This window comes from Triturus cristatus, chromosome 11, assembly GCF_964204655.1.
Source record: "Triturus cristatus chromosome 11, aTriCri1.1, whole genome shotgun sequence".
Taxonomy (NCBI): Eukaryota; Metazoa; Chordata; class Amphibia; order Caudata; family Salamandridae; genus Triturus; species Triturus cristatus.
Window position 1 is genome coordinate 233,237,607 of NC_140594.1, and position 26,088 is coordinate 233,263,694.

Below are 26,088 nucleotides of genomic sequence, written 5' to 3' on the forward strand. Positions count from 1 at the left end.
GGACAGACATGTGAGGGGTGGGTGCAGAGGACTCCCAGCAGTGGACAGACATATATGGGTGGGTGCAGAGGACTCCCAGCAGTGGACAGAGACATGGGGGTGGGTGCAGAGGACTCCCAGCAGTGGACAGAGACATGGGGGTGGGTGCATATCACTCCCAGCAGTGGACAGACATGTGAGGGGTGGGTGCAGAGGACTCCCAGCAGTGGACAGAGACATGGCGGTGGGTGCAGAGGACTCCCAGCAGTGGACAGAGACATGGGGGTGGGTGCAGAGGACTCCCAGCAGTGGACAGAGACATGGGGTGGGTGCATATCACTCCCAGCAGTGGACAGACATGTGAGGGGTGGGTGCAGAGGATTCCCGGCAGTGGACAGACATATATGGGTGGGTAAAGAGGACTCCCAGCAGTGGACAGAGACATGGGGGTGGGTGCAGAGGACTCCCAGCAGTGGACAGGGACATGGGGGTGGGTGCAGAGGACCCCCAGCAGTGGACAGAGACATGGGGGTGGGTGCATATCACTCCCAGCAGTGGACAGGCATGTGAGGGGTGGGTGCAGAGGACTCCCAGCAGTGGACACATATATGGGTGGGTGCAGAGGGCTCCCAGCAGTGGACAGAGATTTGGGGGAGTGTACATCATTATCAAATGACCACAACTCCATGGGTGTATGTACGCATCCCTAACTTTGGACAATGATGATAGTGCCATAACAACACATCACTCCCAGGAGGATGGATGTCTTTCCCCCACTGCAGGACACACCACATGTGGGTGTGAGGACAAATAACACATGCATACCTACCCCTGGCGGAGGCAGCACAATACACACACTGAGATCATGCCACAAGACTGTATAGTCATGTCACTGCCTACTAAACTAAGAGAGCCAAAGGGAACACACACTGTCACGCATATCCCAGGACTGATAAGAATATTCAGGTGCTGGGCCAGCCACCAAGATGTTGTCTCTCATGGAAGGAATAGGGTGGAATTCCCCTAGATACAATGCCCACAATTGTGAGTCAGGTGCCCAAATACCCTGCAGAACAAGTACCATATGTGTGCTAGGCTGGGAGTACACACATGCACAGTGCTGAAAAGGGAGAATGTCTCCATGAAGACATTTCGACATACTCAATACACAAGCACAGTGACTAGCAAGGATGGCACAGACGATGCAGCCGGAGACATTGCTGAGCAGGCATGGCCATAGTTGAAGGGATCCGTCACCAACAAAGGAAATGTAGACACAGGTCAGCACAACAATTGTGCAACTCTTTGCAGGGAAGATGTCAGGTGCCACAGAGGAAAGAACACTCCTTGGGACAATGTCTCAAAACCAAAATAACACACACTACCAATGATTCTTTGCAGAGACCTTGTGATGGCACGCAGATACCATCGTCCACCTCATGACCATCAGACTAGAACATTTCTCTGAACCATAACACATTACCACAAAACCACCTCCAGGAGCCTCAGCACCAACATCAATACCTGAAATGCAATAGTGTGCAAAGTAAACATAAAATGCTTTATTCAGCATAAAAAACAAATAATGAAATGAGACTATATACAAAGGCCAATGGCCGGTCCATAATAGAAGTCCTTGGGGGGACACATGGGCACACGTCTCGCCTAGCTTGCCTGCACAGTGGAACCATCAGGTTCGTCGACCGGGGGGGTCATCATGTGGGGAAGGACCAGGCACTGCAGGGATAGGAGGGGGAAGGGCAGGTGTGGTGGGTGCAGGGGTGGATGGACGTCTCCACCACAGGGGGTGGGCCAGCTGCAAAGGTGGATGTGAGCACGTCGCTGCACACTGCTGCCAGGTCGTCCAGGGTAAGCCCTGCACTGGAAGAAACCCCAGGGCCAACGGAGGGGGGGTGGCCGAGGGATGGGGTGCAGCGCTCTTGGGGGAGGGGGTGGACAGGGGGTGGGACTCAACTACCCTGCCCGGGGACTTCCTCGCCCGCTTGCGGGGTGGTGTCACAGTGGGGGTGATGGGCAGCTCACCCATGTTGACCTCTTTGGGTGTCAGTTTGGCAGGGGAGCCAAGGGGAGTGCTTTTAGAGGGACTGGGTTGTGAGGCCTGCGGACTCAGACTGTGGCTGCGTGTATGTCTTTTTGCCCTAGACCCAGTGGGTGTGCCTACATTCCCCTGAGTGTGCGTGACAGGAGGTGTGCGCTTGCCCTTACTTGGTGGTGTTCTGCCTGTGTCTGGCGGGGTGTGTGCTTGGGAATGTCTGGGTGTGCATGGAACAGGTATGGGAGAGGGAAGTGTGGATGGGGCTGGGGTGGGGGGGACGAAGCGCTGCAGGAGACTCACTGCTGCTGTCAGGGAAGACTCCATGGACCGCAGAAACCTGCGTTGTTCAGACATCGATGCTGACATGCCCTCCATGAACGACACCATCTGTGTCAGCAGTATGGTGTGGCCATGGAGGACAGTCAGCACAATGCCTGCCCAACCTGCAACTGCCGCAGAATGTCCATAGACTCTGCACAGAGGGCAGCAGGGGTGACAGGGGCAGGGGGTGCGGTGCCTGTCCCGAAGGAGACATGGTGGTGCCCTGCACGGACAGAAGGGACCGGAGCAACTGAGAGGGCGGTGATGGGAATGGAGGAGGCGGGGACAGATGTTGGGCTGCTGCCAGGTGTTGTAGCACCCTCCACCTCCTCGATGAGGAAAGCCTCGGACCCGTCTGCATCGTAGTTGGAATCGCCACCAGACAGGTCCTCTGACTGACTCCCCTCGCCCTCCGTGCCACTGGCTCCCACAGACTCGCCAGCACTGGTGGCACTGGTGCTGGGTCCCTTATCCAGGTCCGTGCAGGTGTCTCCCTCGGTTTCGAATGATGATGCTGTGGGCAAGGTGAAGATACAGAAAAACATCAGACACCTGTATACATCTGACACATGAGTACAAAAACAATAGGTCACAGTGCATATCAGGCAATGCATCATGAGTAACAGCAAGATTACTCCGCACATATGTAAGCCCTGTACTCCCCAGTTGGTAGACCCACCATGCCACTTGGACACAAGGAAAATTAGGACACACCAGCCCAAAATTTGAATGAGAAATACACTGAGGAGCTAGTGTGTGGGAACAGGTGAGCACAGCAATACAATGAAGTCATGCCACCTCTTGTTTACCCTGAAAGAAACAGTAGTGGTGCACCCAAGGCAAAGTAACACACCTCAATACCAAAGGTGTCCCCACACTCAGAGACCTGTAAGTACTTTGGAACATAAAACGATAAAAAGTTGGTCACAATACTTTACACAATCGACATGGTCAGAATGTGGGAAAGTGCCATTTTGTGAACAGAACACACATGTGCCTTCATAACAGATGGCTCCCAAGGAGGTGCACACAAAACTACATTTACCAAGTCATTGAAGAAGCTGGCAGCCTTTTTTAAAGAAGCCACTGTTAGAAAGAAATGTTGTTGCAGAAAGTACATATACATGAGCCCACGGAGGGCTTGATGACTTGACGCTCGTAAGTTGGCATCACCAACAAAAAAGGACTTACCCAATTTCCACAACACTGGGGGAACATGTATATGTATAATCTGAAAAACAGTCTCATTAGAACAGTGCCTTCTTTTAAATTGTGCCAGCGTGTTCCCTGAAAGTGTAAAGGTGGTTTGTTGTGCACTTCCTTGGGAGACATCTGTCATGCAGGCACATTATTGTTCTTAACAACAAAACATCAAACTAAAGCATAGAAAACATGAAGACCTGTTGACAACTGTTGTGAGTGCCAAGGTACAATACCTTGTGACTAACAACTTGAATTATGTCAGTTGTCATATGGCCATCTGTTACCTGATGACACTGTTGCCAACACATCTGACCCACTACCTGTCAAGTGGAGTGGCACACATGTCCAAACCCTGGACAATGCATGAGCTATTGTGTCATAAAAAGGCATACCTGCACTGAGGAGACACCCCCATGGCAAGCCAGAATGTCCACACAGATGTCAGCACACAAAAACCAAACTACGTAGCATCTTGACCACACACTGGTGCAAAAAATGTATGAGCAGGAATCATGTATTTAAACAATTGACACATGCTGCAAAGCACAAACATTAAACTCTGCACAACATCACTGGGTCACTGCACGTTGAGTCTCTGTCCAGCCAATTATCACACACAGGTCAGACCTGGCAAGGAGACAAGGGTTTGGCCATGTAGGCCTCGCCCGCACAAATCCCCCATACATGAGACAATGTGATTGAGACAAATCAAGAAGTGACACCTTTTAATCAGGGTTTACAAAAATGTGTAGCAAGAATTCCCAAATGTACTCCACATCACCTCGTGAGGCTGCCAACACATATTTGTGACAAACAACCATCGACAGATAGTTGTGAATAGACACAGGCACTGCCCAGTGTGAATATGCACAAGCCAAATGGGGTCTCCCTGTCCAGTCGACACATGTAGCACACTTTGGATAAATACAAATGAGGCCAGGGAACAATGCCACAGAGGCAAACATATGCTGAACACACTGAGAATGGACACAGTGTTGGATGATACACATGATTACGAGGCAAGGGTGTCTCAGGGGACTGTAGTGGGCACACTGCTCCTTGTTCCTGGAATGATCTGACTGTAACATGAGCAACCATCCTGGCACTATGCATATCTCCCACTCATGCACATCATGTCTGAGGCCACAACATTGGTCATGCATGCTGCAAGTGTGTTCATTTGAAACCTCACACTCCCATGTTGAGACTCATCATCAGTGCCAACACATATGGACCCCCAACAGAGTGAACAGGACAGCGCACAGGCAAGGTACCAACACATGTCACAGACCACCCTCCCACATGATGCAGAAAGCAATGTGCACTTGGATCAACTGGCAGGCTAGATGACCATGTGCAATTGTGATTACACACAGACCAGGGGACACATGTAAAGCAGGGGAAGGGACGAATAAGAGCACCGGTTGACTTTGGGGAACAGAATATGCACTGCACATATAAACCATGGCAGTGTATCCAGGCTACTGAGCACTTCCAAAAGCTGGGGACACACAACACAACAAACAGACAGGTACGTACCCCCTCCTTGCTGCTGTCCCTCCTGTAACTGCCTATCCAGGTCAGGGAACACCATCGCCAGGACACGCATCATGTGGGTGGTCAGGCGTCGGTGCCTACCGTGGTGGCGTGGAGGTGAGAGCCCCAGCTGGACCCGGGCGATCCGCCGGGTCCAGCACCAGATGTCCTGCCATCATTTTCTGACTTGGGCTAGGCACCGACGGCGACCCCCCGCCACTCTCACGGCCCTGACGATCTCCTTCCAGATCCCCCCCTTCTCGTAGGCAGTTACCTGTGAGGATGACAAAGTGAGACAACATCACTACACATGCTCCATGTCACAGAGACACACATTTGAACATCGATGATATGTTGAACAGGGCTGCAAAGAAATAGCATCTTACTCATATAGACATTGGCCTTTACGGCACCACTACTATAGTGATACGGACCGTACACATGCTCTGAGAGCATGTGTACGGTCCGTATCACTATAGTAGTGGTGCCGTAGGAGTATGCATGTGTGTACGGTCCGTACCATGCCTACTCCTACGGCACCACTACTATAGTGATACGGACCGTACACACGTTCTCAGAGCGAGTGTACGGCCCGTGCCACGCGTACTCCTACGGCACCACTACTATAGCGATACGGACCGTACACACGCTCTGAGAGCGTGTGTACGGCCCGTACCACACGTACTCCCACGGCACCACTGCTATAGTGATACGGACCGTACACACACTCTGAGAGCGTGTGTACGGTGCGTTTCACACGCCTACACTGGTGATAGGAGGCATACACGAAAGGAATGGAGGTCTCCGACTCGCACAAGGCTGTACATCAAGTCATTGTCATTGCAGACTTTCATGTGCAGGGCCTAGGTGTGTCAGGCAGTGATATTGCACATGTCTCCTCATGTAGTTGCACAATTGATGTGTGATGACCTGTGTACACATGTCATGTGTGATGGGGCACTATGTGGCACACTTCCCCTTCACACTTTGCACATGTGTGCCTGTAGTACAAAAGTGTCAAGCACAGCATCACTGGTATGGCACAGTCACAACCACCTGCAACTCTCCCCTGATGCCAGGGACAGGGACACTAACAACTGACATTTCACGATCAGCGTGCCCCGATGTGACTATGTCATGTGTGTGTCATGTGTTCCCATGAGCTTGCTGTTAGTGTTCCGTCAACTACATCTGCTGTTGCTGCATCCAACATGTGTCTGTGTGGAGATGGGCATGGCACACATCTACGCACACCATGCCACATGTGGATTCCCACGTAAGCAGGGTCTGTATGCATCGGATATGATATTTTCACATGAGGACATATCTGCGTCATCTCAATGTCTGTGTTTTCTGTTTTCACATGTACCCCTTCATCGCAATGTGTTTGAGCTGTACATTTGACATTCCATGTGACCTGTGCGTCTAGCTTGCCGTCAGCTGTCTGTATGAGATTACATCCTTTAAATGCAGCTATGTGGATGTATGTCACTCCTGTGATGTCTCTGGCTGTTCACTCAGACTGGCCCCCAGCTCGTTTCAGGGCATGTCATGTAGACTTGCCAATCAACGGGTGTATCTGGCTTTTCGTAGGAGTATCACCAAGCTAGCATACGTGTCCTGGATGTATTGCACACACCAGACTCTGTATTTAGCAGATGTGTAATAGCAGCTGAGCATGTGCTCTGTTCATTGACATTGATGTTGTTATGCTCTCAATCTTCGTCATTCATTACAATTTTCTGCAGGGCACCGCCTGTCCCCCGACCAATGCCAGACTTGGGTGCCATGAGGGAACGTGCCTGCATCCGACGTTACAGATTCACTCAACAGTTGATTGAGGACTTGACCACCAAGGTGGCACCACACCTACAACCGCAACACTGGTATCCTACTGCGCTGACCCCCAAGATGAAGGTGATGGCAGCCCTACATTTTTTTGCCACAGGTACGTTTCAATTCACCATAGCTGATGTTGGTGGCATGTCACAGACAATGTTCAGCCGTGTCCTGCGTGATGTTTTGGCAGCCATGTTGGAGCACCTTGATGAATTCATCCATTTTCCGACTCCTGAGGAGTTGACAGGTGTCAAGGGTGATTTCTATGCCCTGGGAGGGATGCCCCATGTCATTGGGTCCATTGATGGGACACATGTGGCATTGGTACCACCACAGGCACAGGAGGTAGCCTATCGCAACGTAAACATTACCACTCTATAAATGCCCTTGTGATGTGTCTTGCTAACATGTTGATTTCCCATGTCTGTGCACGTTTTCCAGGGTCAGCACACAATGCCTACATCATGAGGTGCAGCAGGGTGCCACAAATGATGCTGCGGCTGCACAACGATCGAGCATGTCTTGTTGGTGGGTATACTCTGTTTGTCCTGTGTGTTGCGGTATCTTTGGCTCTTACGGCATCTCCTGACCCACTTATTTACATGATGTTTCCATATAGGGGACTCTGGCTATCCCAACATGCCATGGCTGATGACGCCTCTCCGCAACCCAAGATCAGCTGCAGATCACCGGTACAACAATGCACACGGGCTGACCAGGCGAGTGATTGAGAGGACGTTTGGCCTCCTGAAGAGCCGATTCCGGTGCCTTCATAAGAAAGGCGGGTCCCTCCCATATGCAACGGCGAAGGTCTGCAAAATCTTCCTTGTGTGCTGCATGCTGCACAACATGGCAGTGGAGAAGGCAGTGCCACTCATCCTGGAGCAGGATGAGCAGGAACATCAACCCGTGGAGGATGAAGGGCTTGGTCATGAGGCAAGTGAGGAGGAGGAGGAGGATATCCGGAGTCAGCTCATATGCAACTTCTTCTCATAATGGTGAGTCACTGGGTCTGAGTGTGCACGCTTGGAGTCTTGGGTGGCATGTTTTGCAATGGGTGTGTCCAGCTGACTGTATGCTAAGTGACTTATATGTGTGTTCTGATGTGTAACTCGAGTGATGATGTCATTCCACACATTTTAGCTGAGACACTTTCTTTTAAATTAGCATGGGGACAACATTGTTCCTGTTTAGTAAATGACCATGTATGCGGAGAAAAATATTTTAGCGGACTTCTTGTGTGTCTGTCATTCCCTAGTTCTTGCGCATGTTGTCTGCTCGTGTCATCGTTGTCCTCCTGCTATTCCTCATGAGTATTGCAACGTGTGCTGAATCAGCGTTCCATGCACGGACATGGGGAAATGTCATTTTGGGTAAGGATTGCAGCAAGGCATTTTGGGGGTGGTACGTGTTTGGAATGTGTGGGGACTGCTTCTGTGCATGTTGTGTTACCATGCATACATGTCGACTTACCATGGGGCACATAACATGTAGCATGACTCCCATGAATTGATAGTCACCCTTCGTGACAGTCATCTGTAATGGTTTTTGGATTCTGATGAAGGCATCAATGTGTGTAAAACTTCCCTCTGAAACATACGGGATGCTACGGGTGGCCATAGTGTGGGACATCCCCATGTCAGGCTCAATGGGGAATTGCAGCCTCTCCGTGTGCAGCAGGAGGTGTTTGGCTCATCCCCTTAACTTGTGTGCCAGTTCATTTGGATTTTCAACATCCGTGTTGTGAAGGGGGTGTCCAGAGTAGGTCCCACATGTTCAGTCAAATGACCTGTGAGTCTGTTCATATTGATGCATTTCCCTTAGTGTGAGCTTGAGTAATAACGTTGTTTCTCACCCTCCAAAGTGCCTCATCTCTGTCAATGCAGGTCTCTTGCCACTTTGCATGCGTCATCTCTGGCATAGTTGTCAAAGATTGTGCATATGAGTGTATGTGTAGTTCGGCAACATGCATGCAGTTTTTCATGGCTAATAATCTCTATTGTGCATGAAGTCCATGGTTGTGTATGTATTTGGGCGAGTTGCTCCCCCCAACGGGCCGTCAACGCCTGCTGAGGGTGTGTCTCCTGTGCGCAGCTCGGCCTTCTGTTTCCTGATCATGTGTCAGTCATCTTTGGTGATTGTTCATCCATTTTCTCTGGGTGAGCCATGAATAACCTGACACTCCTTCCTTTATATACGCCTGTTACAGTTGTCCTTTCTGACATCCTTGTCTTTGTGTGCTACTTTTGGCCTAGTTTCCAGTACATGCCGCCTGCTGCTGCCTGCTGCTGCGGCCCCTGCGGCAAGGGCCCACCAAGTTCCTGGATTCTGCAACCCACACGCCTCCAAGATGCTCCTCTCTTCCTCCCTCCACCCATTCATTAGGCTGTCATCAGCTTGTCTGTGCCACTGTTGCGGCCACGCGGTGCCAAAGGCAGGACCGTCAGCGCATGCAACGTGCACATTGCACGACCCTCATGTCCTTGCATGACCCACACCACACAACAGTCTCATGTTGCAGCCACCCTCCAAGCAATGTCCAACCGAAAATCAACCGCCTGCTCTCAGGCATACCCGAAGCGCACACACGACACCTTCGCATGCTGAGTGTGCAACTCCAACTGCCTACACAGCGCTGCCCCGCCTTCCAGGCCCTGTCACACCAACCAGGTCATGTCCCTCCTACTCCACACCGGCTCCGTCCACCAGCACGCCATTGGACTCTGTTACCTCCTCAACACACCAGGCCCACACATCACCTTCATGACAGTGACCTGGATGAAAGCATCCTCAGCATACAACTTCTTCATTGCCATCTCAGACGGATACAAGAGCACCCGCAGGGACGGCACTAACAATCCCGGAGGATGAATTGATATCTATTCCCAAGTACGCACTCAGGGTCACAAATCCGGTTTGGCACAAACCCCCTGCAAACCCTCAGAGTAACACTCATCTACAGATCTCCAGGCCTACATCCACAATTCCTCAAAGCCATCAACACGTCCATCGTCACGCACGCCCTCACATCCACAGGATACATGTGGCTGTGGGCCAGGAACTTCTGGCTGGATGAGAACCACACCAGCATCCATCATTGGTCCATCCACATTAGCATCCACGTCTCTGACGGGCAACACACTGCCACACACCCCGCTACCAATCCCCCAAAGATGCTTGATGTAAGTCAACACAGACATGCTGTGTGGGACACTGGAACCAACACCACCGCCACACCCTGCAACCTCACACACTGGATCAGCAACTGATCCAACAATCTAGCCAGGTTGACGGACTTTCCTGTGACGCACATCAACAATTAAGCCACCTGGGACAAGGCAGACCTACTGGACTCATACATGTCTAGCAGGACTCTTGTGCACAGCTTGCAACACCAATAAACATCAGTGGCCTTACAACCCTGGAAAACGGCACACACAGCCATCACCATATAATCAGCAAGGACAATTGGAGATCCTTCAGATGGGGCCGAGGCCAAAAAACCGCACGACATCAAGGAGCTCATCATCATTGTGAGTGCACTGACATCAGCTCTCCATCCAAAAGACACCCCACCCTTGCAAGGCTGAGACAATCCCTTGCAACTTTCTACCACTGCAAGCTCATGGACATACACGCAAGCCTTGGCACACAAAGGCAGGACGCACTATTATACGCGGGACCAAACACCCTCAGGTTTTGGACTTCCATCATCAGCAGATACAACACCCGGCTCATGTGCAACATCCCCTGGGGGTCTCCATCAGGACCCTTCCCACACAACATCTCAACCACATCATTCCCCATCCTTGTAGCCCACATCCAACACGTCATGTATGTATCATTGGAGTTAGCCACATTCCATGGTAGATAGAGGCATGCAGTGACCCAGGCCCTTCTTAGACAATGGATGGCAGGAACGCTGGCTCTCAAGGAACCTCAACGTGCTTCCCTAGCCAGCAAATGTCATCAGGAAGACAGTCAACGAGCAACTGACAAACTTCCTCCACGCAAAGAGCTCCAGGTAACCTGCACAAGACCGTCTTCCACAGTAATCACCCCACTGCAACCGTCATCATTGCCACCAACACCGAAAACTTTGCCCTGCTCAACAATGGTGAGGCCACCCCCTTGACCTCTCCACAGCATTATGCACGATGTGCTCACACACTGTCAGCTCACACATCTCCAACACTGGTATCCAGGGGATGGACCAGGATGAAATCACCAAATAGCTCACCAGCAAGGCCATGGGAGTGGGACTCAAGCCTTCAGCATGTAGTACAGTGGCGTCATCTGGCACATGGCCCAGGGCTCATCTCTCAGCGTGTCAATCTTCAATGTGCCCATGACCCCCCTCTCCACCATCACATGCACACACAACCTCATCATCATCTTGTATGCCATTGACAGCCAGCTGCTCCTCACCCTCACCAAAGACACAGCCATTGCCAGTTCCAACATTCAAGAAGGCATGAGGTCCATTGATGAATTGCTGAACATCAGCCACCTGAGTCTGGACTTGTACAGGACTGAGGTAATCATCTGAGGATTGTCCCCTTACAGCTGGGTCAACTCCTTGTGTCCCACCCGCCAGGGCAAGGCACCAGCACCCAGTGGCCAGTGGTGTGCATCATGGACTCGTCGCTCACAATTGCCATGCAACTCACCAGCATCTGTACCTCATGCTGCAACACCCTCCGCATGATGCACATGATCCACAGATAGATCCACTCCAAGGCAAGACAGACCGTCCCCAAGGTCCACGACACCAGCCGTGTCAACTACAGCCCCGCCCTCTACGGAGCAAGTACAGCCAAACTCCCGGAAAACTTGTGCACATCCAGGGTGCATCTGCACACCTCAGCTTCAACATCCCGCGCTCCAGCCACATCACCGTCCACCTGAGATAGCTGCAATGGATCACTGTCTGCTGCAGGATGACCTTCACACTCCTCACCCACACGCAGTCCACAACCCCAGACCCCAAACCAACCTTGGACGTCTGTCATCCAAGACCCCGTTGGGCCAACTCCGTGCATCCAACCTTGCCCTGGCCAACATTCTTCACATCCACCGAACTCCAGCATGCAGGACATAGTTCTCCCACCTGGCCAAACATACCTGAGACTCCCTCCCCGGGAACCTCCACATGAGCCATGACCTCTACGCCTTAATGATACTCTTCCAAATTGGTCTGTCCGCACAGTATTGCAAGCCCCCCCCTCAGCAGCTTGAGGCCATCATGGGTGAGTATTGTGCTCCATGTCATGCAAAATGACTGCAACATCTAATTAAAGAAATTTAGTTTTATTCTCGGTGGGGGGCGTGTTTTGTGGGAAAAACATAGGTGCTATACAGTGTGCCTAGAATCCAAAGTTCATAGGGGGAGATGGGATCCTTGGCATTTGAAGTCATCAGAGTCCAGACCACAGTGTTTGTCATCGTTGGTCACACTGTGACCAGCACGTCCATGTGGCAGAGAATGTCAGTGAATGAGGTGATGCTGTTGCACATGAAGGCCAGGTGCCAGGCCAGGTGACCTGGGAGATGTGGATGGTCCGCTGCCTCTCACGGTCTTTTCCGTGGACGACCCACCTTCCTCGCGGGACCCTCAGATGGAGGCCCTGACGATGTTTGGGACGCTCCGTCGGACGAATCCTCCTCCTCCTCCCTCCCTGTGGCTGGTGGTGGTCTTCGCCTGGTGGCACAGGGAGGGTTGGCCATGTTGTCGGCGATCCGACGGAGTGAACAGCTTATGTCCGTTTGCACTGCCAGGAGCTCAGCCAGTCTTGCCTCCATCTGTCCTTGGTGTTGTTGTTGACTGGCGTGTTGCTCGGCCTGCTGGTTCTTAATCTCTGTGAGGGTCTCCACTATCTGGCTGATGGCCCTGGTGTCACGCCGGTATGCGTCCATGATATTGCGTATGTGTGACATAGCGGTCGCTTCAGCTGGCTGGTCAGGTTCTCGCCTCCGCCTGCCTCCACTCCCACCACCCCTGCCCACACGAGCCTGGCCTGCCGTTGTGGGCACATCAGGTCTACGGGACCCCTGAGGGATGGCAGTTGCGGGGTTGTCTGCCTCCTCCTGGGTGCCCGGCGAACCTTGTCCCTCCAGGTCAGACTGGCTCAGTTGTTCAGTGCGGGCAGGGCTCCTTGGTGTCTCCTGGGATGTGGCAGGAATGGGGGTGGTGGTTGGCACAGATGTACCTGAAGTAGGTGCTGCAGGGGCTTGGACACCAGAGGGTCCAGGTGGGTTGGGGTCATCCACGGAGTGTTGAGAGGCGTTGCTGCCGGTGGGATCAGGTTCCTCCCGAGCCCGGGACTGTGATTCTTCCCCCCCCATTGTTGGGGGGAGATCCATGACGTTGCCCTGTGTGTGAGAGCGAGACAATGTTAATGCTGTTTCATGCGACATCCATGTTTCATACATATTCAAGTTGGCACAGTTTCTCCAGGTAGTTGTATGTGCCTAGCATTCCCCTCAATGTTCACTTGTGGATGGGTATGTTGCGGGGGACAGATTGATATGTTCTCCTGAGTGTTTGACATGTAGATTTTTGGCTTGGATGCTTCTTTGGCTATGGATTGATCTTGTTGTGTCACATGTCCATTGTGAGAGTGGATAAATCCATTGCCTGCCCGGGGGGTGTGTGCTTGTGTAAGGGGTGTGTGTGACAGGGTCTGCTGGTGGGTGTAGTGTGATTTGGCAGTGGGTCTCCCAGGTGATGTATCTGTCCCCTCATGGTGCATGCTGCCATGACAGTGAGTGTGAGTTCCTGTCCTAGATATCTGAGCTTGTGGTGTTGGTGTTTGAGTTTACAGTGGTCACAGGAGGGCCTTGTGCTGCCTACAGCAGGGCCAAGTGTCAGCTACCTTGCCAGTACTTTGCCAGTCCCTGTGCATTGAGCATGGTGCATGGGTATGTACCTGGGCCATATGGGCTGAGGGCAATGGTGTCTGATTCTGAGTTGAACAATGTGTTTTGTGAGCCCCACCCTCCCAGCATCCCGGACATCTTGGGTTTGTGCTTCGTGTAGCCTGGGACATGGCATGGCCTAGCTTTGTGGATGGGGCATACACATGTTTGTGGCATGAGTGTTGTTTTTGAGTGTGGTTGTGTCCGGTGAGGGCTTGGGGGTAGTTGTGTGCATTTGGTGTAGTTGGGGTGTGGAGGCCATTACCCCCATGTTACGTAAGTTGTTTGTGTACTCACCAGGCTCTGCAACTCCTTCGACTCCGTGTACTCCCACCGGCAGAAGCAGGGCCATCACCTTCTCCTCCCAGGGATGGTAATATACTGGTCTGCGGGGCAGCCCACATCCAGTGATGTTGCTCTGGGCGTAGTCCTCGTTCATTTTACGCTTGACTGCCCTCCGCAGATCGTACCACCTGGCTTGGCATTCATTCCTGGTCCTTCTGATGGGCGCAACAGTATTCACCCTATCAACGATCCTCTGCCACAGGCGTGATTTTTCGGCTATGCTGGTCTGTCTGACCAATGTTCCAAAGAGCTGTGGCTCGACTGTGATGACTTCGTTGACAAGGATGTCCAGCTCCTCCCTTGTGAACTTTGGATTCTTGTCTGTGGGCATGGTGTGGGGTGAGGGTGTGGATGGTTGTGGGTGTGTGGGTGTGTATGTGAAGGTGTGTGTGAGAATGTGAAGAGGGGTATGTGTGAAGGAGTGTGTGTGAAGGTGTATATGTTAAGGTGTATGGGTGCAGTTGTTGGGGTGTGCTCTGTAGCTGCTGTGAGTCTGTTGCAAAGGCTCATGGTTTGTGTCTGTGGGCCCTTTTTATTGGTCCATTTGTGGGTGTGCCTGAGTTTGAAATTTTGGTGGGTGTGTTATAAGAGGTGATTGTGAGTTTGGGCCTCTGTTTACCTGTTTGGATGTGCCAGGTCAGTCATTCTGATTTTTTTTCTACTGTAGACGGGGTTTGTGGTGTTGTTTGAGTCGAATTGACCCTCCTTGTGCTGTTTTACAGTGTCCTGGTTCAGTACGAGTCGTTTTTGCGTATGTAAGGAGCGTCCATACGCGATGTTGTTGTACCGTGCTCGCATACGCAATGTTGTTGTAAGGTCCGTACATACGCGATGCTGGGGGACAGTGCTGGGGTACGGTGCGTCCAAGTACGGGGCTGGGGTACGGTGCTGGGGTACGGTGCGTCCAAGTACAGGGCTGGGGTACGGTGCTGGGGTACGGTGAGTCCAAGTTCTGGGCTGGGGTACGGTGCTGGGTTACGGTGCGTCCAAGTACGGGGCTGGGGTACGGTGCTGGGGTACGGTGCGTCCAAGTACGGGGCTGGGGTACGGTACTGGGGTACGGTGCGTACAAGTACGGGGCTGGGGTACGGTGCTGGGGCACTGTGCGTACAAGTACAGGGCTGGGGTACGGTGCTGGGGCACGGTGTGTACAAGTACGGGGCTGGGGTACGGTGCAGACATGGCGGGATACGGTGCTGACATACGGGGGATACGGTGCTGACATACGGGGGGACGTGCGGACATACGCAGGGGGAGGGGGGGCTGTACGACTCGTATCCTGGGCACAAGTTTACCCGGGATACGAGTGGTGCAGAGTTCGCTCCATACGGGACGTTTTACATACGCTTGTGTATTCGGAAGGGCGGTACGGATCGTACTTGTGCGCTCGGACTTCAGTTTTACGATCTGTACGTAAAACTGTCCGGGTGCGTCTCGTAGACCTTTTCCCGAAGGGATTCGTATGTATTTTTCACGTACGAATCGTACTTCACCGGTGGGACGGGACTTGTACGATTCGTACTTAAAAATATACGGATACGAGTCGTACGGAATTTTTTTTTACCGGATCAGAATCGGCACCTTGCTGTAAAATTTTCCTTTAGACTTGTATTTTCTTCTGCAGTACTTTCCACAACGGTGACTTTGGAAACGTAAAACTTGCTGTCTCAAGCTTCTATCTCCTTCTTCTCTCGGAATCTCACATGTCACATACCGTTCGATGAAAGACAATACTGTTTCATCAGAATGAGTTCCAAATTTAGGTGCATCCTTGACCCCTAGTAGCATATGTATATGAGGTGCACCTCTTGCTTGGTACTCCTTTCTCCAAAAGAGATCGGTAACTTCTCCAAGAGGTGGATTCTTTGTATTGCAGATAAAATACATCATAGCTTGAAACCTATGATTAAAATATCTGCACACATTTACAGGATCCAATGAACACAGTTCACCAGGAGTCTTTATTTCAACATTTTTAATATTGGAATTCACTTCACTTAGAAACTCAAGCAACTCTTCTCATGCATACTCTGCACAGCTAAGTGTGACAAACCATGTTGGAGTACCTAGGTTCCATAACATACACTTGAGTTCTCCATGACGACGATACCAATACTCATTTGTTCCACGTTGACATGCCATCAAATTGATTAACTGTGTTTCTACATTTTCATCTGTTTTTTCAACCTTCTCCACAAATTATTTTGCAGAAAGAAGTGATTGATGAATTCCAGTTTTAAGTATGTGGTTCACTGCGTACGACAGAGAAGATAAATCACTTTCAAACAAAAGGTGAAATATGTATGGAATGCACTGTCGAAATCTAGGATCTTCAGAATATAATCTTGTTGACCGATATTCTGAAGCTGGAATACGTACAGGTTGGTCATCATTTCGTCCACCTTCTCCAGTAGGAAACAGCTGTGGAAAACAACAAGCTTCCAAGCTCTTCTCCCATACACTCATTGGAGTTCCCTGTGCTTTTTTCATTTGAAATAACTCAATGCTGCTTCCTATTACTTCTTTTGAATGCAAAGGACATATTGTGTCTTGACTTGTCCACTTTCTCTATTTGACCACTTGAAATTTCACATTCATCTTCTAAACTTTTACTTGTTCAATCACATTTACAGTTTTGTAATAAATATTGTTCTCCATAAGATATAAGGTAGCCTTTTCAACTTTATTAATATCCACAAATTCTTGCCATATTTTCCCACTCTTTGTTGGTACACCATTTACTATAATGACTACTGCCTCATTTTCCTCTTTCTCTCCAGCAATAGTTTCAATATTTTTCTTAAAATCCAAAGGTAAGTACACCACTCTTCCTTTCAGCCCTCTTTGCAAGTCTTTTGGTGGCAGTTTACCTGTTTTAGGCTCCATCCGAATTATAGTTTGAAAAGGATGAACAGATTGAATTAGGACCGACTCATATGCATTCAATTCTGTCAGTTCCTCCGGAATAGCTACTAATTCTAAGTTATTATGTACTGCTCTAGCATGCATTTTATTCTCTTCTAATTTGTTGTAACAATATTTACATTACTTGTCGGACCCCCTGTCACCCGCAGCCCCATGTACGGTGCGGATGGCACCGACGCGTACCCACTGTAGGGGGCGCACTTGTCCGCGACGTACCCATTCAGTCAATGGGAGCCCATGTACGCGTCGTACGCCCGGCTCCCATTGACTGCTATGGGAGTCCGACCGAACCGAGTCCGGCAGCATACGGCCGCATCGTACTCGCTCAGTCGGACTGCAGGACTCCGGCTCCGTCGGAAAACACTCAGGATCCAGCTCGGTCGGAGTGCTTTCCAACCCGGATCGGAATCGGCCCCTTTGTAGAGTGTATAGCAGAGAATGGGGAGAGTAAACAAAGTTGTAATTCCCAAACTTTTGATATACCATCCCTTTACTGTATGTATATTAAGGACATTAAATTGAATGAAAAAATTGATGAGTGTCTCAAAAGAGTCAGTGAAACTGAGCACCGGTAAAAACAGGACACTTAACACCTACGTACATTCAGCACAGGGACACAGCCTGACAATTACTATCACTTGTAATGACATGTACTTTACTAATGTCAAGAAAGTCATACAGAAAATATACCAAACATTTGAAGAACCAGAACCTTTTGGACCTGGCGGCGCAGGGTACGCCCTCCGTCTTCTGGGTTCACCTGCTTCGTTACACAGAGACACGGGACACTCTGTCAACGTTAGAAGATTTGATTTATTTAGCTGCAGCTAGTACAGTTATCCTAGAAGTACACAAAGTAGGTTCTCAGGAGACTGCCACTTCACTCTGTGGCGCATCAGATTAAATACTATACAATACAGAATTATTAACAAAACACACGCCCCAAGCAAAGAAGAAAAGAGCCAATAGGGTAAGTGGAAAACAAAGCGGAACCAGTAAGAAGGGTTCGAAAACAGAAAGATCAGATGACTCGAAAAGACCTCTCCTCCAGCTGTGTTTGTCATCCCACCCCCGAACTAATTTATTAACAGATTACAACTGACTTGCAGGTGGTGAGATACGTTTGTGTGTATTGGAGGACAGGCATGACACAAGAGAATGCTAGCAGGAGACAGTGAAAGTCAGTCGATAAGATATGATCGGGAAAGAATGGTGTGAGCCTACAGATAGTTGAAACAAGGATTAGGAAAGCCAGACACGGATTAGTGTACTCGGCTAGTCCAAACATCAGCTTCACAAACAAGGCCGAGGACGTATTTCGACACCAAGCTACGGGAAAAGCAGAATAGACTTCGTTCGCCGTGCTGCCTGAGTGATGGAAACACAAAATGGCGGCGGGTTACAAAATGGCGGGTCGATTCGATCGTGATCGAAAATTGAAGTTCCTCAGACCCTCCTTTTGCCAGAACTCAGGCAAGATAGACTCACGTTAATCTGAGTCCACATCAATAGCCATGAGATCATCAAGCTGTTGTTGTAACATCATCCTTATGTTTTCTGTAACTTGAGGTTTGGGTCTTGAAATGCACATGGTAGCACAAAGATCACAGATAGCGGGACCACAGTGCATACAAAGGCAACAGGAAAATACGATTGTCAAGATTATTCCAAGGAATGTCAATGCTTTTCAACCCCATTTGGACAGTAGTCCCCAAAACCATTCCGTTAAGGACCAATCTCCTTCGTCCTGATGAATAGACTCGGAGATTATATGCAACTTGGAAATAGCTTGGTATACTGTTGGAGCGTCATTAGGAATGAAAATACAACAGCTTGACCCAATCAATTTACATACTCCACCACGATCGGCAAGAATAAAGTCTAAGGCAACTCGGTTTTGCAAGGTCATAAGACGATCCGCCTGTAGTTCCGCCGTGATATTACTCAAGGCTCCTACAGTGATGTCTATTGTAGTTTCTACGACACGGACCAGTTGCCTTATATTTCTGCTGTTGGACATTGGACCCCAGAAGGGAAGAAAACCTTTAAGGAAATCTCCTCCTTCTTGTCCCGCGGTGTCTTTTGAGTCAATAATTCCTCGGCTGAGACGGGTTCGGTGATAATTGGCAGAAGCAGTGTAAGTAGGAGGAAGAAGGAAAGCTATGTAGCAGGTACCAGAGAAACCCGTTGGCAACCAGGTATAAGCTCTATCATGACAAATGAAATAGGTGCCTTGAGACGGTACTAGAAGAGGCGAGTTCAGAGAGGAATAAATATATGTGTAGGAACAGTTACTTTTCAGTGCAGTGTCAGAAGAGCGATCGTTTATTTTTAAACAGAAGTTACCTTGATGCGGTACAGTCCAGATTGGTGAGGATTTCTCCTTTCCCATTTTATTATTAAGACTCGACATGTATTGGGTGACGTTCCAATTGGTGTATGCTTTTCTTTCATCGATAGAAATCTTGCTATTCTCCATGATTTTAGCCATAACTACCATACCCTTAATCAAAGAACTATGACTAAAATCCGGATAATTAATTTGTGAAGCAGCAGACCGTCTGAATTTACTTTGATATGCATTTGAGAAAATAACAAAGAATGTCCAAGCAGAACCCTCGTAGGAGAAAGGAAGAACTAGAAATGGTATTCCTTTCTCAGTAGTATGCGGCATAAGACCACATACCCAACAATCAGTTGTGTTAACCACTAATTGATGCTGGTGTAATAGTTGGACAAAGGAATTGTTGTAATACTCGGTTCTTCTGACAAGTTCATGTGAAGGAAAAGTATGAAAGAGGTGTGGAGAGATAGTAGAAGAAGGCAAAGAGGAGGAAGGGGAGGTGTTTCTTGGCTGCAAAACATAAACTATCCAACCAATAATCGCCAAAGCAATAAATAATGAGATCAAAACACATAGAGTTACACTGTAACGACTGTACATTATTTTACAAGATGCTTTCTTCATTTCATTTCTTCTCTCTTTATTATTTGGTGTAGTTTCCATTTTCACTAGTGGATGCTCACGGCAATCTTCCTCAATCACTGAAGTCACGACGCTCAACCGTCCTATGACACTGAAAATCCTGCAGACCTATTGTCACTACTCAGGTCGTGACCTAGACTCCTACCGTGACCCTGCAACCTAAACAGAACACTACACAAGGGAGAAGAAGAAAGTTCAGTTGTTCTTTTGTCTGGACCTAAGGTTGTAGCGCTCCTTTCCCAGAAGACTCTGATCTTGAAACAATGTTCTTGGTTCAGTCGTATTCAAGCGACGATGCAATGGGATTGCTTCCTGTAAAATGTCGTTGTCCTCTTTTTCAGACAATGTCCCATTCAGGTGTGCATCGCTAAAGGGTACAAATCGTGGAACTGTTTCGCCTTCACAGTCACCAACCCCTCTACGAACCCACTGATCAAAAGGCAAGGGCAAAGGTACTTTCTTGCAATGCACACCGTGAATCCAATTTTTCTTTCCTTCAACTTTCACCGCTGTCCTTGTCGTTAGTAGGACCATACGGGGCTCCCGCCATCTGGGCTCCAAGTTCTTTTTCTTCTGAAAATTTCGGGTGCAGACCCAGTCACCTGGTCGGATGGAGTGACCTGGATCTGTGGAAGCCTCCGGCAAAGCACTCTGAACCTGTCGATGAAGGACATGCAATTTAGTTGTAAGGTCATGCAAATAGTAAATCAACATTGGGTAGGGCAAATCTGAGAACTTTTTAGGACGAGGTATTCCCCATACGTTGGCCGGACGGCCAAACACCACTTCGTAAGGGCCAAGTCCCAGACGAGAGTGTACTGCAGTTCTGGTGGATAGCAGAGCTAACGGCAAAGCATCAGGCCAATTAAGTCCCGTACTTGCTTGAATCTTCGCTAATTTTAACTTCAAGGTCCCATTGTAGTATTTTACTAAACCCGCTGATTGGGGATGATTTGCCGCATGGAACTTTTGCTTGATTCCAAGACCTGCACAAACCTTCTGCATGACTTGGCCAACAAATTCGCTCCCATTGTCACTCCAGACAATGCGCGGCAATCCAAACCTGGGAAAGAACTCTTTTAGAAGGATTTTGGCTGTGGATAAAGCTGTGTTGTCTTTCAAAGGGTATGCTTCTATCCATCTCGAAAAGGCACATACTACCACCAGAACATATTTGAGGTTGTTGCATCGATCCATGTGAATGTAATCGATTTGCAACACTTCAAATGGGTATGTCGGAGGAGCAAAGTGACCTGCTTGAGTGGGGGTTCCCTTTCCTGGATTATACATCAGACAAACAATACAATGCTTTACTACGTTGTCTGCACATTTCGGGATATTTTCATTCTGCCAAACTGGAGCTAGAAGTTTACAAATGCCTTTTGCACTAAGGTGAGCTGGACCATGAGCCATAGTAACCACTGGGAGTACATAAGCATCCGGTAACAACCAACGTTGATGTTCGGATAATTCTACCCAACAACCCATCTCATCTAACATTCCCGTACTTTCTCTCCACTTGCTTAACTCTCTTTCTGTAGCCTCTTTCTGAATCGTTTTCACGCTTTCCACTGTATTCTCACACATTCCTCTCTCTCTGACCCAATTTGCAGGACCTGCCATATACATTCGACTCGTTGAATCTCTCGCTGTTTTCTTTGCTGTTTCATCAGCAAATGCATTTCCTCGTCCAACATCATCCGTAATCTTCTTGTGAGCACTACACTTCACTATCGCTATTTGGACAGGTAAAGCAAGTGACTCAAGGAGATCAGTCACTAACTGACCATGCTGTATCTTAGTGCCATGTGAAGTTAGGAAACCCCTCTCTCTCCAGAGACGCCCAAAATTGAACGCGACACCAAAGGCATACTGACTGTCAGTGTACACGTTCACTCTTTTCCCTTTTGATAATACACAAGCTCTCGTCAGTGCTATCAACTCTGCTGCTTGCGCTGAATTGTGTCTAACACGTGCAGTTTCCACAATCGTATGTAAGGTAGTTACAGCATAGGCTGAAACCGTATCTCCATTAGGCATCTTAAAACAAGAACCATCTACCCATAGAGTCCCATCTGGATTCTCTAACGGTGTGTCTCTCAAATCAATTCTTCCTTTTGCCTCTTCCTCAGTACGGAAGAAACAATCATGCTGATCCTCAACACTCTCCTCATTTGGAAGGGGCAACAAAGTAGCTGGATTCAGGGTATTACATCGTTTGATGTGTACGTGACTAGCCAACAGCGTCAGCTCGTAACCAGTTAAACGTGCACTCGTGAGATGCTGTGTCTTCGTTCTGTTTAGTAAGGTATCCACTGCATGTGGCACCATGACAATGAGAGTGTTATCTAACACTATCCCAGCGGACTGTCGGATAGAAATTGCTGCGGCTGCTGTGGCTTTCAGACAACTAGGCAATGCTTTAGCTACGGGATCTAACGTAGCCGAAAAATAAGCACATGGCCGCTGTCTATCTCCAAATTGTTGTGTCAAAACTGATAATGCACAACCTTCTTTCTCGTGAACATACAGCGTAAAAGGCTTAGTGTAATCTGGGGTACCCAGTACAGGAGCAGAACACAGAGCAGTGCGTAAATCAGTGTAACTCTTTTGGCACTCTACAGTCCAAGGAAGGGGCTGAGGCGTATCTTTTAAAGTGAGTGCCAACAAAGGTTTAGCAATCAAAGAGAAGTTAGGGATCCACTGTCTACAATAAGAAGTGATTCCCAGAAAAGCACGTACTTCCCTTTGTGTGGATGGTACAGACATTCGAGCAATCGCCTGAATTCGCTCTGGTGTCAATCGTCGTCCCTTCTTTGATAGGAGATGACCCAAGTAGGTAACCTCTCGACAAACATACTGTAGTTTGGAAGGTGAAACCTTGTGATTCAGCTTAAACAAGAGTGCAACAGTGACATCCTTACAGATATCTTCTGAATCGGCGGCGACTAACAAGTCGTCCATATATTGGATAAGGGCAGCACCAGACGGCAAGTGAAAAGTATCTAGATGACATTTCAAAGCTTGGCTGTAAATGGAGGGACTTTCACAATAGCCTTGAGGTGTGCGCTTAAACCGGAAGCTTCGGCCTCCAAGAGAGAAGCCAAAACTGTCCCTACTCTCTTCTGCAATGGGGATACTAAAGAAGGCATTCTTTAGATCAATAACAGAAAACCAAGTCGCTGTGGAAGGTATCATAGTCAACAAGGCAGTGATATCTGGAACAACAGGAAATTGTGGAATCACTATTTTGTTTACTTCTCGCAGATCAATCACAAACCGGTACACAGGAGGCTGAGAAGGATCAGTACGTTTAAGAACAGGAAGAATAGGACTATTTCATGTGTTGCCTCTCGTTTCTTCAACCACACCCTTCCGAATGAGATCATGAATGATTTCTAAAAGCGCCTTTTCACCTTCAGCAGAAATTCGATATTGTGGAATACGTGGTAATTCAACATTGGGCTTGAGAGTAACAATATAAGGCGGTATCTCAAGACAACCCACATCGTTCGGAGCCGTGGCCCAAAGTGCTGTCGGAAGAGAAAGCAACTCAGGAGGAAACTGATCTTTAGACAGATACATTGGGGAGATTACCTTCTGACTTAGAGTGAGATGTACGCCTGAAGGAGAACAATATATTGTAGCATGCATTCTTTTCAATAGGTCTAGACCCAACAGATTCTCACCACAACCATTCGTTAACAGAAGTGAAGCTTCCAAGTCATAAGGACCAACGGAAATAGGCAAAGGAAAAGAAACCGGATTGCGAACAGGGGCGCCAGAGAATCCTACAGAAACATTCGTTAAGCCAGACAAAGGTGCCCCAGGGAGTTTAGAATGAATAATAGAACTTCTCATTGCTCCAGTATCTAGAAGAAATGGCTCTGATACACCCATTGTAGTGACGTTGACATAAGGGCCATTTTGATCTACTGGGATTGGCACAACTCCTCTACTTTGTCCATGGCTGTCCTAGTTGGCATGAAGACTCTTATTCTCGCCTTCAACATAATGGTCCTCATTATAATATTGAGCGGATCTCACATTCTGCTGATCAAAGTAGTTCATGGAATTAGGAGAAGGAAGGGCACGCTGTTCTTGAGTTAACATGCCTCGAGCTCTACCTCTGTTTGCTGACTGGAGGCCAGCACGACCTCGTGGAGCAGATGCCGCTTCATTGCACTGCAATAAAACCGGACAACTGCTCTTAAAATGACCTTCCTCTCTACAATAGGCACATTGATTAGGACCTAACAAAGGTCGCGGAATGTATGGCTCAGGTTTCTGATACAATCTCTGAAACTGCGGTGGCTGTTGAGTCTGAGGCTGAACATAACGTGGCGGGTAAGCTTGCTGCAAGAGAACCTTCGTTTTTAAATCTTTCGTCTTTTTCTCTTGCTTTTCTTTTTCTTCTTTGTCCCTATTCTCGTAATATTGTGCAGTAGCCAATATCTGGGCAGAAGAAGAAACAGCCTAAGAACTTTCTGAATCCTTTAATTTGTGTGACAGCTCGGGAAGCAAATTGAATACAAATTTGTCCACGAATAGTCGCTGTCCACCCTCGGTAGCCATGTCCTGACCACTATGATCAATAAATGTCTCCTCGAAACGAGTAAAGAAATCAGAGACACTTTCATCTTTCTTTTGTTTACATGCTGCTAGCTTATCCCAATTCACTCTCAATGCAGGCATCATAGTTTTCATTAACGTAACGATTCTACCAGGAAGCTCCGAGATCAAAGCGTCAGGATTTGCACCACCCACTTGGTCTCTATCTGTATCAGCTATGACATCCCAAGTAGCACCCAGTTCCTGTGCATGATCCTCTCTACGAATCTTAGCCCATATTGTCTGTGGGACTACATTACCCATTAATATATCAATATCTGCCAGATTCATAATACAAGCATCGATTGTCTGCCATAATTCTTTGTAATAACCTGCAGGGTTCTTACGTGGATCTGGTAGAGTCTGCTTAAGGGCCAAAACTTCAGATCTCTTCCATTGTACATGTACCCATATACGCTGAAAGTGAGCTGGAATAGCTGGATTAGCACCTACTCCCGCAACCTCTTCCTTCCATACTGGCGGAACCTCTCTCATAGGGTAATTTTTCGATGTCAATTTAACCGACGGGTCAGAATCAAGAAAAATCTGAGAGAACAATAAGGTTCTATAAGAGATGAGTGTCCTTACAGCTTCCTCAACTTTGGAACCTACAATAAGTCCTTTTTCAAAATTGGCTTGGACATCTAACAAATCTTGTGAGATCGAACTCACATCTTCCCATTCTTTAATGAGAATATCGCACATTACATTAAAAACATACCTTTGTGTAGGTGCATTCCATTGCAAAAAGGTAGGCATAATATCAGACATACTATATTGTGGACCCTTCTTGATCCATCTTCGTGCAAGAGAATCTAGCTTCTCTCGTTCCTCGAAATCTGGGAACTGACTACGAGATTGTCTTCGAACAAAAGCCGGAGACGCATTAAGAGCTCCAAAGAAAGGAGATAAAATACTAGTGACAGAATCTGTGAGACGCTTACGCATAGATGGTGAATTAGACATCAGAACTGGAGACAGAATATTAGGAGAATTATTGAGAGAAGAACTAGAAATCACAGGAGGAGCAGAAGGCAAAGGAGAGCTAAGATCAGGAGATGAAGGCTGAGAAGTTGAAACTAATGGTAAAACCGGCAAGGGCGGTAGTACTGGAGGAGGCAAATGCTGAAGAGCCGGAACCGGAGGAGGTACTACCAGCAACTGAGCAGGCTGTAACGGCTGAGGCACATTAGCATTTTGCGCATAGTGCGGAGGCAGCCTCAATAAACGGGACATTAGGGGATCTTCTTCTATATCTTTCTTGTTATCAGAGGAGAAACAGGCAACACCGGATAGCATTTATCTATCGCCATACGAAGTTGTCTTTCTGAAATTTCAGTCGCATTGTCAATTTCATCATTCTTGAACT